At 37.6% G+C, this 18,361-nt stretch overlaps 1 pseudogene; it reads left to right on the top strand.

The window, feature by feature from the left end:
• The first annotated feature begins 17,134 nt into the window (after window positions 1-17,134).
• On the top strand, window positions 17,135-17,953 carry LOC118993805 (40S ribosomal protein S2-like; annotated as a pseudogene).
• Window positions 17,954-18,361: the final 408 nt, after the last annotated feature.

Raw genomic sequence — 18,361 nt, 5'->3', positions numbered from 1 at the left:
AATATTTTCATACTGGTTTCTGCAGAAAAAATCTAAGAGGGTGCTAAAATAGCTATCACAAGATATAAGGTCTCAGAACAGAAAAATCTGTGTGGCCTCGGAAAACAGAGAAAATATGATATTCAAGGTCTAATACCTCATATCTCTGATATCATTTCAAATCCTCTGTGGAACAAGAGGTATTTTGTCATATTCACTGAAACAACCAATTCAACAACACATTCAAAAGATAGCAATTTTACTGACTATTTTTTGGAGATACTTGGAGAAAACATTCTTGTCATATGTTACATAGTGAAAATGTAACAAAATCCCCCATTAAATATTTCTATTTTTTATTCTTCCCCAACCCTGCAGCTTAATTTCTTCTCTTCCTCCTTCCAGACACAGTTCCCAAAAAGCACCCATAGGTGTGTTGAACAGTTCAGCATCTCCCTCGCCTCTCTCGCTCACCCCATTTGACAAGTCAGAGTGCACCTAGTTGACAGACAGCAACTTATCTATCTGAGGGCCCCTCAGGCTTCTACTGTCTCTGCAAGTAGCTTATCAAAGCCTTTATATATAGTCTCTTAGCTGCAAAAATCTACTACTAAGAAAGTAGAATTTCTTCCATACTAAAAAAATTTTAGAGAATTCTTGGATATTTTAACCTCGAGACAAGAGCTTGATTCCAAATCATTCTTATGGACGTGCAAGGAAGAGGATTGAAGGGGACAGGGAGACTGATGACTATTTAATATATGTATATATTTAACAAACACTAATAAAACATGCTGTGTCTGGCATTGCTGCTAAATGCTCTACAGACATTCATTCATTCATTTAAAATGTAGACTTACAAATCTCAACAGCAATCTTAAAATGTAGTAACTAGGCCTCCTCATCCCTGCTTCTTTCTATCATGTAGAGTCTAAATCGGAAAACTTCAGACCCTTCCCAGAGTCTGCAGAGAAAGTCATTCCTAGCCCTCTCCACACATCTTCCAGGCCACATTTTCCATTCTGCTTTGTGGATCAAACATTCCTTCACGGGTGTTTAGTCAACCATAGTGTCTTTTACTATGCTGTATATTATATTCCATGACTTGTTTGTTTTATAAGTAAGCTTTGTACCTCCTATCCCCCCTCAACTTTTTCACCCATCCCCCACCCACCTTCCCTCTGGCAACCAAAGATCACACACACACACACACGCACATACACACAGGAATATCACTCAGCCATGAAAAAGAATAAACAAACTGACGATTTCCTCTACCTCCGGCTCCTGACATACAGGCCCCCTTCTGTACCTCCTACACACGGGGCAGGCCTTCACCTCGGGACCTTGGCACTGACTTGTTTCTGCCTGAAATGCTCTCCCTTCTGAATGCTCACTCTCTCTCCCTTTCTCTTTCCTCAGATGCCAGCTTCCTACTCAGGTTTGCTTTAGGAGCAACCATTCTTGTTCACTGGGAGACTTTTGAATTTGTAGCAATGAATTTTAAAGTACTGGTTTTCTTCTATTTTTTATTTTTTCATTACCATCTCTTTGGAGTCTTGAGAGAGCAAATAGGTGGTTGCTTGAGCCAAACACTTTAAACCAATCAAGGGAAAGTTGTTGGTTTAAACNTCCTATCCCCCCTCAACTTTTTCACCCATCCCCCACCCACCTTCCCTCTGGCAACCAAAGATCACATACACACACACACACACACACACACACACACACACTTACACACAGGAATATCACTCAGCCATGAAAAAGAATAAACAAACTGACGATTTCCTCTACCTCCGGCTCCTGACATACAGGCCCCCTTCTGTACCTCCTACACACGGGGCAGGCCTTCACCTCGGGACCTTGGCACTGACTTGTTTCTGCCTGAAATGCTCTCCCTTCTGAATGCTCACTCTCTCTCCCTTTCTCTTTCCTCAGATGCCAGCTTCCTACTCAGGTTTGCTTTAGGAGCAACCATTCTTGTTCACTGGGAGACTTTTGAATTTGTAGCAATGAATTTTAAAGTACTGGTTTTCTTCTATTTTTTATTTTTTCATTACCATCTCTTTGGAGTCTTGAGAGAGCAAATAGGTGGTTGCTTGAGCCAAACACTTTAAACCAATCAAGGGAAAGTTGTTGGTTTAAACCAAAGAATTTACATTCTAAGTTGTTTGTGGTTGTTGTTGCTGCTAGAGAAACAAAAATTCTCAAAGAAACTGTCTCTTCAAAACTCGGGTTTACAAACTGCTTTTCCTCCTCTCTTCATTTCCTCTAAACAAATTAATCAATCACTCACAAGAAGAAAAGATCTTTCATGTTTTTCACATATTCCAGAGCTGAAATTGGGGTTTCTTTCTTCACTGCTGCAAGTGTTTAATTTAACAGCATCAAATGTGTGATCATATACTCCATTTATAATATTATGACAGTTTAAGATATGAGATTTCAGTCTGTACTTTAAATTCCTTATGTTGAAAAGGCGTAGGGCTTGTGTCTGAAATTTTCAAAGACGGGAAAGTTGACTTCTGAATCAAGGTGCTAGAGTCACTGAGCGACACCCTCCTTGTTGGAGTCTGATGTGCGAGTCAGCCAGCAGCGATGAGAACGGACGATGAAACACACAACTGGCTCTAGGGTAGACACACTGAGTGTGCACAGTGAAACCCAGCCATGCAAGCATTTAGTACAGTGCCGACCACAAAATGCTCAAATGAAAACTATTTTAATCAAAATGATGAAAGAGTTTTGTATATTCAAGAGTCAATTTCTCTGAAGAACAATTAAGCATAATGGAGATAGTACTTTGACATTAAAGAACAATATGCATAATCTTTTGTGAATATGTCTTTCAAATACGCTGTAACACAAAAGCTTTATGAAATAAAATGAGAAAAATAATTAAATAATATAATGGATAATCATATAAATTATGCAAAATAGTGTGATGCCATTATACGATGAATACATTTAAGTCACTCATTCACTAAACCAATTACAAGAGAGAGCAATTAAGGGAATAGAATGGGAGGAAAGTATATTTTCTGATTAAATTTGAAAAGCAACATAACAAGTTGACAAGATGCACCTGGAGCCTTTCTGGTGTCAGTATGAAATCCATCTGTAGCTACAGATGGACGTGTGAATGGCAGAGTCCTTGTATACTCAGAAAATTAAGGTAAGAATATTCATATCCTCCAGGTTAGAGAAAACATTTGCCAGAATAGCTAACCTAAAGAGTTGAGTAAAACTCAACTTTGTTTCAAACTCCTTACTTCTCATCCTTTTTCTCGGTAGGTTTTCCTCATAGATTTGTCTTTCAATCTCCCTATTGCGTAACATTCTAACATCTCAATCTCTCGCTTTCTAAGGTCTTCTCCTTTTGTCTTCTTTCTCCTATTATTTTGCTTTTTTTCATTTTCAATCCTTTCTTCACGTTGTGAAAAGATAACATCAAATGAAAATTTGTGAAAGTCCTTCTACATTTTAATGTGAGCCTTAAATATGTATGTCTTAACAATGATATCAAATGACATCAGTTTCACATCAGTCAATGTATCTATTTTTCGTTGGGTTTTTGCTAAGATCACCCTAGAGACAGATGGAATAGCTCCCTCCGTATCACGGATTTCCTTTACACTGCCTGCCGGTTAGCGGTCAGTAGCCGGAGAAGCAGTATTACCTTAAGAATCATATTGTCCAAAATCTCAAGGTTGCAGAGGGGTAAGCAGCATTTATATTACCGGTAAACAACACGTGAATTTTTCAGCTGATTTGCCTTTCTTGTGATTACACTTTGGAGAGCCATTAATTCTTCAAAGAGAGAACCTCAATGAGACAATGTATTGTGTAATGGAAATGTGATTTGCTGAAGTTTAGGATTACCAAAAAAAAGTCAATAAAAGTAATGGAAAATCAATATTTCATGTTTCTAAGTCTATGGTACAAAAATGTCTATGTTGCTTTTAAAGGGTTTCTACGTTCTTAAAAAAAAGAGAGAGAGAAGCAGCAGGGGACTTGGATCTTAGAAAACTTAACCAGATAAATTTGCACATTATAAATCTTAAAACTAGAAACCATATTATTAACTGTGAAACTATGTAATTAGTTTCTTTATGGGACTTCAATTTTTTGCTAGACAAAATTAAAACTGCCACCAAAAAATCAAGGCTATTATGAACATGACAGGTCATTTGTTGAGAAAAAGGTTATGTAGAAAATAGCATCTGATAATTTGTTGGCAATATTAGCATATAGATGGCTATGGAATGTGTGAAGTATTATCAGAGGAATTCTAATAAAAAAATTTGCAATGTATGTCAAATATGCTTCTATTCCAAGTGTAGTTGGGTTTTTAGCCCAACTTCAAGCATAAGCTAGCTACATGAAAGTCATTTAACCTGAAGACCAGTTGATGAGAAATTCAAAATTCTGTTAGATTTTTCATCACAAAAAATAAAAGGTACATAGACATAACATCCATGTCTATGTAAAGAAAGAATGAAAAATTATCTTTCCACACAGAATAAAATAAATATGTTTTAAGGAACACAAGCAGCTTTTTAATCTCACTTCATGGAACTGCTGTTTTCTATCAGCAAATGGTCTGTGAGTTACCAGTCTTGGCCCACTGTGTCTCTGTTTGTCCTGGTAAACCAGAAGCCGGGCATCCTTCAGCTTTTTAAATTAGCACAGTGCAATGCAAAAGATACAGAAAGAATAACATAACTGTGAATCCACAGTCATAGTTACATATCCTGCTGTTATTCTTTAAAATATCCAGCTTCATCTGTCTCTACTGGTATTTCCCACAGAAACTCGGCAGTGGTGGTCACACTAATCCCAGCATCCTTTCTAGATGGACAAATGCTAACTATATGAACAAAAGTTTTAGAGTTCTGTGCTGGTTCACAAGCTGAAGGGCAAAGAGACACTGAAGAAAGAGACCACTCCAGACTGGTGACAGGGTTAAGCAAGGGGACCTCCACACCAGCCATGTTCTGGGCAGCTCACAGTTTTCCACACCCACCTGCCAGAAGTTTACATGGTAAACTTAAAAGTAAAGTTAAAAGTTTACAAAGAGGCTTTCACCAAGTTCACTCAGTATGCTACCCAGGTGGTCTCAACAACGCATTACTCTTTCAAGGCTGCATCCTTTGGACAGTTCCTAGCTCAGAGAAGAAAAGCAGAACACACATTTCAAGGACAGGAGAGGGTGAGGAGCTTCCAATTGCCAGGGTTCAGCTCCAGGTCAGCCAGCAGCCATGTGCTTTCAAGGACCTCCTCCCACAGTCGGCGATAGATCCAACTTCAAGGATGCCGACACAATGTGAACAATGAAATAATAACATTTTCAGGAGTACTGGAAAAGTTAAATCTGTTTAAGATTCTTGATTGACTAAATGAAGAAATCTGCTCAGAAGGTACTTACATAACATTTTTAAAGTTTAATAACATGATATGAGTTTTCAGTTGTGAATTTGTCACAGTGAAGAAGGGTAATGTGGCTTGTCTTATAAGTTCTCCTACAAATGACTTGGATTAAACTATTGACTCCTGACATTATAGTTTAAATGACTCAACACCCTAAGCTAAAGTACATTTAAATTAAATGCTTGAAGCTAAAATGTATCAAAATTCACATTATAGTAGTTTCGAGTTATGCTTTATTGATCTCCATCTCTTTAGAATTAATATGCGATTGTAAAGCGAATTTTAAAACTGTAAAATAATTAAAGACACATGTGACAGACTGAGTGTTGCCCTCCAAATCTGTTCTTCCCTTTCTCCATGATAAAAACATTTCAACTAGGCACATAGCCACTTCAGACAAAGATCACATTTCCATCTCTCTCAGAGATAAGACTGGCCACAAGGACTCACCAATGGACTTTGTGGAAGAGGTGTGTGCAATTCCCACATCCCCTGCCTTTAAAGGAAGATTGCTTCCCCTTCCCTTCCTCTTTTTCCCTGTCCTCCCAGCTAGAAAGGGCTGCAACAATTTCGAGGCCCCATTTTGGGACTGGAAGAGCAGCCCCATCAACCTGAGGCCTTGGAGGAGCTCAAGGCACAGAGCTCCACCTGCCAACCGAGACTGCTAGCTGGGAGGGGGCTAAGGTGCTCTCTGGTTCACGCCCCTCACTCCAGGGCTTCTCTGTTGTCACAGGTCAGCCCACACCCTGAGTAATCTAGGTTACCGTTTACATATGAGTGGTTTGTTTTTAATTATCATAAACACCTACCTTAGGAGTAACAGAAAAAATCATATTATTCTCTACTGCTTGTTGCAAATTCACTTGTGAGGCCACACATTCATATTCTACTATTATTCACCATCATTGTGCCACTTTCTTAGCAGGGATATTTCAGATTTCAGAATTATGAGACTCTTATTTCAGAGAGCAAAATAAATTAATTATGTTTAAAAGCAAAAGATTATTTCTGAATCTGTGGCAAAAAAAAGAGATTCATTTTCTCGTTTCTAATCTTTAGTTAGATCATAGAGTAGCATGATAAACAGATGAATAATCTTGCATGAATTATGCATAAGGAAAATAAGAAGAAAGAAAAGGTGAGAAGCAATTGCTCTTTCAGTTTAAGAAGTGTTAGTAGGTGTTGCTGAGCTGATGAAGCACTTTGGTGTAAAGCCCTTGAGCTTCACTTGATGCCTTACATCAAACGCATCATCTCGAGAAGAGGGAAAAACAAGACATCTGGTGTCAGAGGTAAGGAGCTCATGCAGCTCCCCAGGGGACCACTGCTGTGCCCTGTGACTGACAACCCAATTCCCCCACCCCAGGCACCTTACTTTCGACTGCTGGAAGATCTTAAACTAATGAAGTATTGTTTCTCTAAAAGGGAAAAGGCACAAATGTGTGTACTTTTTAAAGAAACTACCATAGAAATACTGATTAAATATGCTAAGAAATGGAGAATAAACTCTCAGTTTTACATTTAGTTCTCTGGAGGTTATGTCCATCTTTCTGTAGCCACATTTTGTTAAATTCCAGGAATGTAGCTAAGCAGTTGTACCCAACAACCTTAAAAATTATATACTGAGACTGAATTCATTTCATTAAATAGTTTTGGCCATTTGTACACCTTTGGAAATATTACAAATTGTTTCTAATCTTCAGTATGAGAAAATGAAGGTTGTTTTGATGTTGAAGTTTATAAAGCAGTTCATATAAATCTTGGCAGATGGTATACCCTCAGAACATCTAGCTGTTATTTTATTTACACAAATGAGAGCATGATACATGTATCATATTATGTATTATATCCTGAACCTTGTTCTTTTTCCCCCCATACAGATATTTCCAACTCAGCATGCACAAATTTGCCTCATCCTTTCATATAGAATCCATGGTATTCTACTTATATGAACATAGGTTCATGTCATAGGTGATACGAATATATTGGTACCTATATGAATTACCAATATTCACTTAATTAGTAGTGGCATTCATGTAGTTTCCATTATTTTGATATTATAGTTACTACAAATAGGCATATTGTGTGGTTGCAAATATATCAATAGGGGTAAATTCCTAACAGTGAAGTTTACTGGGTCAACACTCTTGTCTTTTCTACTGCACAGGTATCATATAACTGCACTTCAAAAAGTTAGCAGAAATATGTGCATAGCAGAAGTATGTCTCCATCTTTGTCCTCATACCATTGAATATTGCCAAGCTCACTTTTTCAGAAAGACATGATAAGTGGGTTTTGTTGCTTTAATTTGCATGGATTTAATGACAAGTGGGCTTTACTCAGCCACTTTTTCCATGTGAAATGACTATGACATGCATGTCTCCTGCTTTTTTACTGAAAGGTAAGAGCTTTCTATACTAGGAAAAAAATGGACTTTTGCCTTTTGTCTTTAGCCTCTGTTCCTTTCTTAACTTGTAACTTTTTAAAATTTTGTGTGAGCATAGTTATCAGTTTTTTACTAATGTGTGAGTTTTATGTCTTGCTTCATTTTTGTTTTTTCATTTCAATACTTTTTAACTTAATACTTTATTATTAAGCATTTGGTAATATTGTTCTTATTACTTTCTAATATATAGTTTTATATTTATTATTTGGGGGAATTCCATTAATTAAAGGTTTGGATTATACCTTTATACCTAGAAACTTCAGAAATATAATTTCCATAGTACATAATTTATATACATATATCTAAATGTACAAGTAGATATGAACATATATACATATTTATGATTGTAGTCATAAGAAAAAGATTGTAGTAATCAGCTAAATGTTATTAAAATTATCTTCTGAGCCTCATTTGGATATCTTCATATGTTTTCAAGCTATGATTTGCTGCATATAAATGAAGTGCTATTAAACAAATGAAAATTTAATTTCTTGCATTTCCCCCACAAAAGAAAGTCCCGACCACCAGCCTTAATTATCTAAAACATCGTACATGAAGTTGCCCAAATCAAGTAAGATTAAGTGATGCTTAAAGTTGTATACACTCCTTTATTTTTCATTCTTAAGTAACTGATAATCAGTGTGAATACTAGCAATATAACTTAGTTCATGACAGGGACAGATGCTGAAGCCCACAAAAATTAAAATCAAATGCTTCAAACAGCTAAAATTTTATGGCTATCTTTATTATTTATATTTCCCCAAAGTAACAATAAAACTGTTATGTTTCAGAAATCTATGAAAGTACATAAACACTTTATTAACATAAATTATTATAATATTCATTAATGTAGTACAAATACAATACAAAAATTATGAACTTACACAAAGAGGCATAGACCAAATTCTAATATATTTGTACCCTATAATATAGCAGTGTATAAAAATATATATACATATATGTGTATATATACCTATATATATATAGTGGGGTGGCTTTTTTTAATCAATATGGGAGTCTGCTATTTAGAGAGACCTACCAGTAATGAAAGCTTCTAGAGTAACATAAAATTGAACATGATAGCTAAACATGTTATCTACAGAATTCACCTGATCTTAAAAATTTTAAAAGCAACTATATTTGTGCCATTTTCATGCTGTTTCAAGATTTTCTGTCCAGTAACATAAAATGACCAGATTACTAAACTCTAGTTTATTTTGTATGTACTTTCCCTGCTTTCTTTCCTTCTTTCCCTGATGAACGGACACTCACATTTTCAGATGCACATAACAGCCTGGGCCCCAGCTACTACTGGGTAAGTTACAAAAACCCAGAGGCTTCAAGTTGTAGTTGTGAATCTCTCACTGTAGTTGTATCTCAAGCAGATGCTGGCCTAGCAGCCATCTACAGCCATTAAGAACACAAAGAGAGTTATTGCAGCCAATGGCTGTGGGGAAAACACTCATGATGGGCCAGCTGTTGTGCTTTGAATGCTGCTGAAATACGAGTACAGGAAAGACAATGGGAGAATTTCAAAAACATTCGACCATGGTGTAAATGCTTCTCCTGGGAAGATTTTCTGTTTCAACATTGGGGGAAGGGCTTATGAGGTACATGAACTGAGTAGGAGGGACTACCTTGAAAATTATGGGAAATTAGGTCTATTGCCTTATAGAATGATTGAGATATGCCAAATTGGCCAGGTCCTCAAATTGTACTCTAAATTGCTGCATTTGTGAAAAGCTGGCCAAAAGATTAAATTGGTTAATGTTAACTATATCATGTATTATGTGATTCATTTGACTAGAATTATATTTCATGTTGTTTCAATAAGTGGTATTTTTCCTATTGATTAACATTTTCTGATAATGAAATTGCTGGAAAAGGGAAATATTTCATTGTCCAGCTTTTCAACTGTAAGAAATAATATAATGTCTCCAAAATTTGTAATATATCAGCTTTTCCTGATCAAAAACTCAAAATACGTGGAAAGTATTCACACTTTGACTACTTTCTGGTTTTGGCAATGTCTACAATAGCACCAAAATTCAAATCAATTCAAAATTTAGCAATTATTTCATTAAATTATCAAGACTATTGTAATGGGGTAGGTCAGAGCAGAGGTCTCTAGGAAACAGGGGAGACCTGAAGTCCAAGGGAACCCCATCCCCAAACCTGCAAAAAGGTGGGGGTGGGGGAAAGGTGCTGTGATGACAGATTAAAATTACTATGCCTTCTCCAAGGCAGGGAGGAACCAATGGAGCAAAAGACAGTGTTTAAGGCACATTGTATAACAAAGGCAGAATAAAATATCCTGTGCCTTGGGAGAGGAGGAGCTGCTGAAGGAGGCTGCTGTGTCTCTGTGGCTACGGGAACCTGAACCAGCAGAGCTATGCATGACATAGCCAGGGAAGAAACTCATACTGCACCAAAATGAACTGTGCGGGCTGATATCCTAACCTTGCTGAACAGATGCATATGAGCCTGTGCATGGCTGGGAAACTTTTGCCCTGACTAAAGATGGCAACCAAAAGAGGGTCAAAGACACCTGGAGTTGACAAATACTGTGGACACTGACACACTGTCATTAAAAATGGACACTCCCTCTGTCTTCCTGCAACATGGGATTTCAGGAGGGCCTTTTAAAGCAAAGGTGCAGAAAAGCAATCTCTTTCTCTCACTCACGGTCTCTTTGTTCAGGTGCTTGGTATGGAGAAGTCACTTTCTTGGTACCGGGCTTCGGAGCTTGGACCTATGCACCTCAGTGTTCATAGTATCACAATTTGCAATCAAAACAGCCATGTACTGGCATAAAAACAGGCACATAGACCAATGGAACAGAACAGAGAACCCAGAAATAAACCCAACTCTCTACAGTCAATTAATATTCGACAAAGGGGGCAGTAACATAAAATGGAGTAAAGATAGCCTTTTCAACAAATGATGTTGGGAGAACTGGACAGCTACATGCAAAAAAATGAAACTCCAGCACCAACTTACACCATACACCAAAATAAATTCAAGGTGGATAAAAGACTTAAATATAAACCATGACACCATTAAAGTCCTAGAGGAGAACATTGGCAGGAAAATATCAGATATTTCACACAGCAACATTTTTCCTGATATATCCCCTAGAGCAAGGAATATAAAGGAAAGAATAAACAAATGGGATCTCATCAAAATAAAAAGCTTCTATGTGGCTCAAAAAAAACAGCATTAAAATAAAAAGACAACCAACTGTATGGGAAAACATATTTGCCAATGATACCTCAGACAAAGGTTTAATCTCCAAAATATACAAAGAACTCACACAACTTCACTCTAAGAAGACAAGCAACCCAATTAAAAAATGGGGAAAGGACTTGAACAGACACTTCTGCAAGGAGGACATACAGAGGATCCAGAAACACATGAAGAGATGCTCAATATTGCTTGCTATCAGAGAGATGCAAATTAAAACCACAATGAGATACCACTTTACACTGGTCAGAATGGCTATCATAAACAAAGCAATAAACAACAAATGTTGGAGAGGGTGTGGGGAAAAGGGGACTCTGGTCCACTGTTGGTGGAATTGCAGACTGATACAACCACTATGGAAAACAGTATGGAATTTTCTCAGAAAACTAAAATTGGACTTGCCTTTTGACCCAGCAATTCCACTGCTAGGATTGTATCCTTAGAACCCTAAGACACCAATCCCAAAGAACATATGCACTCCACTGTTCATAGCAGCACAATTTACAATAGCCAAGGGTTGGAAGCAACCTAGGTGTCTGTCAGTAAATGAATGGATCAAAAAACTATGGTACATATACACAATGGAATTTTATGCAGCAGAAAGAAGGAAGGAGCTCCTGCCTTTTGCAACAGCCTGGATGGAACTGGAAAGCATTATGCTGAGTGAAATAAGCCAGGTGTTGAAGGACAAATACCATATGATCTTACCTTTAACAGGAAGCTAAACAACAAAATAAACAAGCAAGCAAATTACAGCCAAAGACACTGAAATAGAGAATAGGCTGACAGTGACCAGAGGGGAGAGGGGAGGGAATTTCAGGTGAAATAGGGGAGGGATTTAGAGGAACATATATAAAGGATACATGGACAACAACTGAGAAGGGTGGAAATGGGAGGGAGGGGGGAGCATGGGGGTGGGATAGAATGGGAGTAATAGAAAACTGTACTTGAAAAATAATTAAATTAAAAAATTGAAAAAAAAAAGAAAAATAATTAAATAAATTTTTTTAAAAAGGAAAAAAAATTACAATAGCCAAGTGCTGGAAGCAACCTAAGTACCCATCAGTAAAAATTATTTATTTTCACAACAGGGTTGAGGAAGGTTTTACTAGTATTGTAATATGACTATTTTCTCATGCAATGAATTTTCTATAACATAATCTTTTAATTCCACTTTTCCAGTGTATCATGCTGGTTGACTAGCATCACCATTTTTCATCAGACATTTAACTGCAGTGAGCCAAGATTTTCTCATTTATGAATTGAAAATTAAAGAGGTTGAGCTTAATTTTCTCTAAAATGGCTTTTAGGCCTAAAATTATCTATATTTATGAAATTTTATCTATGATCTATATTTATTTAAAAATTTGGTTTTGTTTTCTATTTCTATCATGGTTGGTTTTTAAGATTATGCATGTTCTTTAAAGAAAAATGAGAAATAAAATTTTTCCTTTATGATATGTAATAATTTAAAATTCTGTATTATGTTTCTAACAATATAAAATTATACAACGTAATTTCCACCAAAGCTTTATTTTTACTCTTTGAAATGTCAGAGTCAAAATAATACTGACCCAGAACCCTCTACAAGCCTAAAATAAGCATTAAGTGAATAATGATTTGTTTTACTTAGGAAATGTCCCTGCAGAATACAACTGTACATATATGTGTACTTCATTGGAAAAGCTTGTCATCACTTTGTGTGCCCAATGAGAATTAAAAATGAAAATATAATTGTGCTTTAAAGAAAACTTAATCCCAAAATAAGAAATATAAGTAGAATATTCAAAATAGATCCTAGATTAAAGGTATGTCCTCAAAATATTATAAGATTTGGCTGAATCCTAATGTTACAAAAGAAATAAGCTTTGCTATGCTGTAATGAACTACTTTGCATATAGTCCCAATATTTTGCATGCCTACTATTCAGATGAAAGTCAACGTTTGTATTGAAGTGGACATTGAATAGATACTTTACCCCAAATTCAAAAGTTACAATAGGCCTAAAAGTAACAGAAAACAAAAATTCAAATTGTAGAATTTATTTCAACATGATGATAAACAATATAAAAATACTAACAAAATAAAAGGAGATGATTTTTTAATTATTTAGTTTAAAAAGTTGTAGTAAATTTTTTTAATTAAAGCACCTATAAACATTCATTTATTAGAGGTAAATTTTATGAGATGTGAATGGGTTTCTGACTATAAATGACTATGCTTTTTAATTATATTTTATTGATTATGCTATTACGGTCATCCCAACATTTCCTCCACCCAACATCCCCTACTCCCTCAGGCAATCCCGACACCATTGTTCATGTCCCTGGGTCATGTGTATACGTTCTTTGGCTAACTGTTTCCTATATGTACTTTGCATCCCCATGGCTATTCTGTAACTTCCTATTTGTACTTCGTAATCCCCTCACCTCTTCACCCATTTCCCTATACAACCCTCCCTTCCAGTGGCCATCAAAATATTCTCTGTATCCATGGTTCTGTCTCTGTTCTTCTTGTTTGCAGTTTGTTTTTTAGATTCAACTGTTGATAAATATGTATTTATTGTTGCTTATTGTTCATAGTTTTGATCTTTTTTCTTTTTTTCAAAAATGTTTTTGATAGTTAAAAGAGCCTCAAGAGTCCCTTTAACATTTCATTAATAATGGTTTGGTGATGATGAACTCCTTTAGTTTTTACTTATCTGGGAAGCCCTTTATCTGCCTTTCGATTCTAAATGATATCTTTGGTGGGTGGAGCAATCTTGGCTGTAGGTCCCTGTTTTTCATGACTTTAAATATTTCTTGCCAATCCCTTCTAGCCTTCAAAGTTTCTTTTGAGAAATCAGCTGACAGTCTTATGGATATTCCCCTGTAGGAAACTAACTGCTTTTTCTTGCTACTTTTAAGATTCTCTCTTTATCTTTAACCATTGCCATTTTAATTATGATGTGTCTTGGTATGAGCCTCTTTGCATCTATCTTGTTTAGGACTCTTTGTGCTTCCTGTATTTACATGTCTATTTCCTCCACAGAGTTATGGAAGTTTTCTTTTCATTATTTTTTCCAATAGATTTCCAATGTCTTGTTCTTTCTCTTCTCTTTCTGGCACTGCTATGATGCTAATGTTGGAACCCTTGAACTAGCCCCAGAGGCTGCTTATACTATCATCTTTTTGGGGGTTCCTTTTTCTTCCTGTTGTTCTAATTGGTTGCTTTTTCCTTCCTTATGTTCCAAGTCATTGATTTGATTCTTCACTTCATCCACTGTATTGTTGTTTCCCTGTAAATTGTTCTTTATTTCACTTAGTGTATCCTTCATTTTTGACTGGATCTTTTGTATGCTGCTAAGGTCCTCACTAAGTTCCTTGAGCATTCTTATAACCAGTGAACTTTGCATCTGACAGATTATCTCCCTTTCATTTAGTTCTTTTTCTGGAGTTTTGATCTGTTTCTTCATTGGTGCCATGTTTCTTTGTCTCTTCATTTTGGCCACCTACCCGTGTTTGTTTCTATGTATTAAGTAGAGCTGCTATGACCTCCTATCTTGAGATTATGGCCTAATGTAGTAGGTGTCCTGCAAAGTCCAAAGTCATAGCCTTCCCTAACACCCAAGCTGGGTACTCCAATGCGTCCTTCATGTGGACTGAGTACACCTTCCTCTTGTGGTTGAGGCTTGATTGTGGTTGGCAGATAAATGGGAAGGATTTACCCAGGTCAGTCAGCTTCAAGGACTGACTGTGACCACTGACCACCAACCACCAACCTTCACCCTCCATGGAGGACCAACTGAATAGGGGCAAGGTAATTGTGTTCTGACATGGTCTGTAGCTATCCACTGGGTACACAAGTTCTGGGATTTCCCACGTGGTGCAGGCCAAAATCAGCTCAAACTTGAATTTTTTCCAGGGCTACCCTGCCCAGGTTGGAAGGCAATCTGAGATGGCTGCTGTTTTTGCTGGGCTTGGAGATTCCCAGGTGAAGCCAAGCTGTGAGTTTAGGCTGGCTGCTGCTAATGCCAGGCCTGGGACCACTTAGCAAGAGGTATGTGGGTTGGGGCCTCACTGAGGCCAGCTGTTGCTTGAGAGAATTTAGGAAGTTGTGAAGCATGAGCCAAGACCAACCATACATGCAGAAAAGTCTGTGAACAGCTTGGGTGAGCCTGTAAGTTGTGTGTGACAGAGTCTCAGATCTGCAGGGTAGGACAAATAGTCTTAAGACAGGTGATGAAGTCTCAGATACGGCACCTGCCTTCCAGCTCTGTGGCTGTGTGGGGATGGTTCAGAAAAAGGACAATGGCCTTGCCAGCCTTTCTGTCTGGGAGTAAGCTGTCCTGCAACTCCCACCTTGCGGCCAGACATTTCAGTTCCTCCTGTATGGTACTGGCACCTTTCAAGCTGCTACAACAGCTCAGAGGGAGTGAGTCTAAGTCCATGTATAGGTTAAGAACTGCAGAAGTTTCTTCTACTGATTTAGGACACGCTGGTTTTTGCAGCCAGAATTTATGGAGAGTTATCTTCCTGGCACTGGTACCCTAGGCTGGGGAACTGGTATACAGTTCTGAGACTCATTGCTCCTGACTTTTTATCCACATGCATTTGTGGGACCAGCCCATTCTGCATCTCCGCCTTTCCTACTAGTCTGAATGAATGTGTTTTTTTTAATTTCATAATAATCAATCATTCAACTCCATTTCTTACAGTTCTGAGTGTGAGATGTTCTATAATTTAGTTGTAATTTTGTTGTGGTTGTGCAAGGAGGTGAGCCTTGTTTACCTATTGATTATTTTCTTGTCAATGACTCTGTACTGTGTCTTGTCCCTTGGTTTGTAACAGATAACTACACTCTCTGTGAACATAGATCACCGCTGATTTGGTGCTCCCTCCCCACCACCTCATTTCAAGAGTTGCTTCAATTTAAAAATTTCTGCAACCCAAGTATCACATCTATTTGCATGACTGTGAAGTAAAAATCTCACTGGTATATATCCTCCATATCCTCAACTATATTTTTGTTGGCTGAGAAAGAGCATTAGGGAATAATTTATAACAGCTAGAATGAATTGAGCATTTACCTTATGCCAGATCTATACTAAGCATTTAACAAATATCATCTCAATTAAACCTCTCATTGTCCCTATGAGGTAGGTACTCGATATTCGCCTTTTATAGGGTAGTTACTTAATTGGCTCAAGGTCACACAACTAATAAGAATCAGAGTCCAAATGTGATGTTGCAGTGAATTTTATTAAATTCCTAGAGATCACTCTTAATAACCATTATTTATGACTTGTTGCTGGTCTTTAAAATTATCCACATTTATTTGTCCAGTTTGCTATCCTATAAACTATACTTGTCTTTAGATTTGTTCCCAGATAAATGGGTTGGTACTTACTAAAGACGCTAAATTAATGTTATAATTCATAATTCTTCTGCTTATTCTCCTTTTCTTGACATCTCAACTACTACTTACTTTATAAATGGAAGTCTTCCAAAACCAACCCTCTTATCTACCCAGGGAGAGAGCAAAAAGAGCAAAGTCTGTATAAGATACACACATGTAGTATATTCCAAAGAGTGAGTTACAAGATGAGAATAGAAGTATAATTACATAGAGAAAACAGGGTGGTCTCACCTGTGAATGGACATTACTGAGTATGACCTCACCCCAAGGCAGCTCTGCAGTGATAAACGTGTGCTCTTTAACCCAGATTGCATGTGTCTGAATCCCATCTCTAACACTTCATGCCTCCATTGGCTCATCCTTAAAATGATCTAGTACAAACCCCGTTGGGTTATTTTGAAGATTAAACATATTAACATATAAACACCTAGAAGAGTACTTAGAACCAAGGAAGCCCTATATGACATTATTATTTAGAGAGGATTTCTAAGCTATCTACCACAGATATTTAAATAATTTCAAGAGTATATTTAAAAACAAACATCATTTCTTCTCCAAATAAACACCAAATGGCAAATAACACCAGTGCTGCAAGTGGAAGTCCCAAGAGCCCTGGAATGGGAGGCCCAGGCAGGTTCAATGGAGGATTTAGAAGTAGCATTCATGCCAAGGTCAGCCAGACAAGGCCGTGAAGCTGGCAGAGACAAAGCTGAGGACAATTGTAAACAAGCTACAATCCTTGCAAGCTGGATCCTTGTAAACAAGCTAGGCCATCTGGTCAAGGACATGAACATCAAGTTCTTGGAGGAGATCTTACTTTTCTCCCTGCCTATCAAAGAATCTGAGATCACTGACATTTTTTTGGAGACATCCCTCAAGATCAAGGTTTTGAAGATTATGCCAGTTCAAAAGCAGATCCACTCTGGCCAGAGGATTCAGTTCAAAGAATTTGTCTCCAGTGGGACTACCGTGGACATGTCAGTCTGGTTGTTAAGTGCACCAAGGAAGTGGCCTCTGCCATCCATGAGGCCATCACCTTGGCCAAGCTCTCCATTCCCCTGTGCTGCAGGACTACTAGGAGAACAAGATCAGCAAGCCACACATTGTCTTTTGCAAGAGGAATGGCTGTTGTGGCTCTGTGGTATGCACCTCATTCCTGCCCCCAGGGGTACTGGCATCCTCTTACCCCCTGTGCCCAACATGCTGCTAATGACAATGGCTAGTATCAATGACTGCTACACCTCAGCCAGAGACTGCACTGCCACTCTGGGCAACTTCACCAAGGCCACTTCTGAAGTTATCTCTATGACCTACAGCTATGGCACCCCCTGGAAAAAGATCAAATTCACCAAGTCTCCCTATTAGGAATTCACTGACCAGTGTGTAAAGACCCACACCAGAGTTTCTGTGCAGAGGACTCAAGCTCCAGCTGTGGCCACCATATAATTTCATACAAAAAAAATTAAACCTGTTAAAATAAATAAATAAATGAAAACCTAATGGTGTTTAGACTATCTAGTTCCCTCAATTATGAGTGTTGCTGCCCATCTCCTTCTCGATCCCCATTGATACAGATAATGAGTTCACCAAATATGAGGACAACTGTTTATAAGACATCTACCATGTGGGTTTTTGCAGGGGTTATTTGCTTAGTTTCACTGTACTGACTATTAATATAGTTCACAGGCCCAGCCTCTGCTAAGAACTTCCATGTGAGCATAGCCTCAAACACCATCGCGTCACCACCCATCCTGGTGCAAACTTTCCTGTACTCAGGCTATTGCCAAGCTAATGCTTACTGGTTAAGAGCTCAGATCTGATTGTTCTAGATTAAAACACTAGTCTGCCACTTAATTCCTGTATGGT

This window comes from Sturnira hondurensis, unplaced genomic scaffold (assembly GCF_014824575.4).
Source record: "Sturnira hondurensis isolate 20B ecotype Veracruz unplaced genomic scaffold, ASM1482457v3 Scaffold0008908, whole genome shotgun sequence".
NCBI classification, from domain to species: domain Eukaryota; kingdom Metazoa; phylum Chordata; class Mammalia; order Chiroptera; family Phyllostomidae; genus Sturnira; species Sturnira hondurensis.
This window is presented reverse-complemented; position numbering and strand designations above follow the sequence as displayed.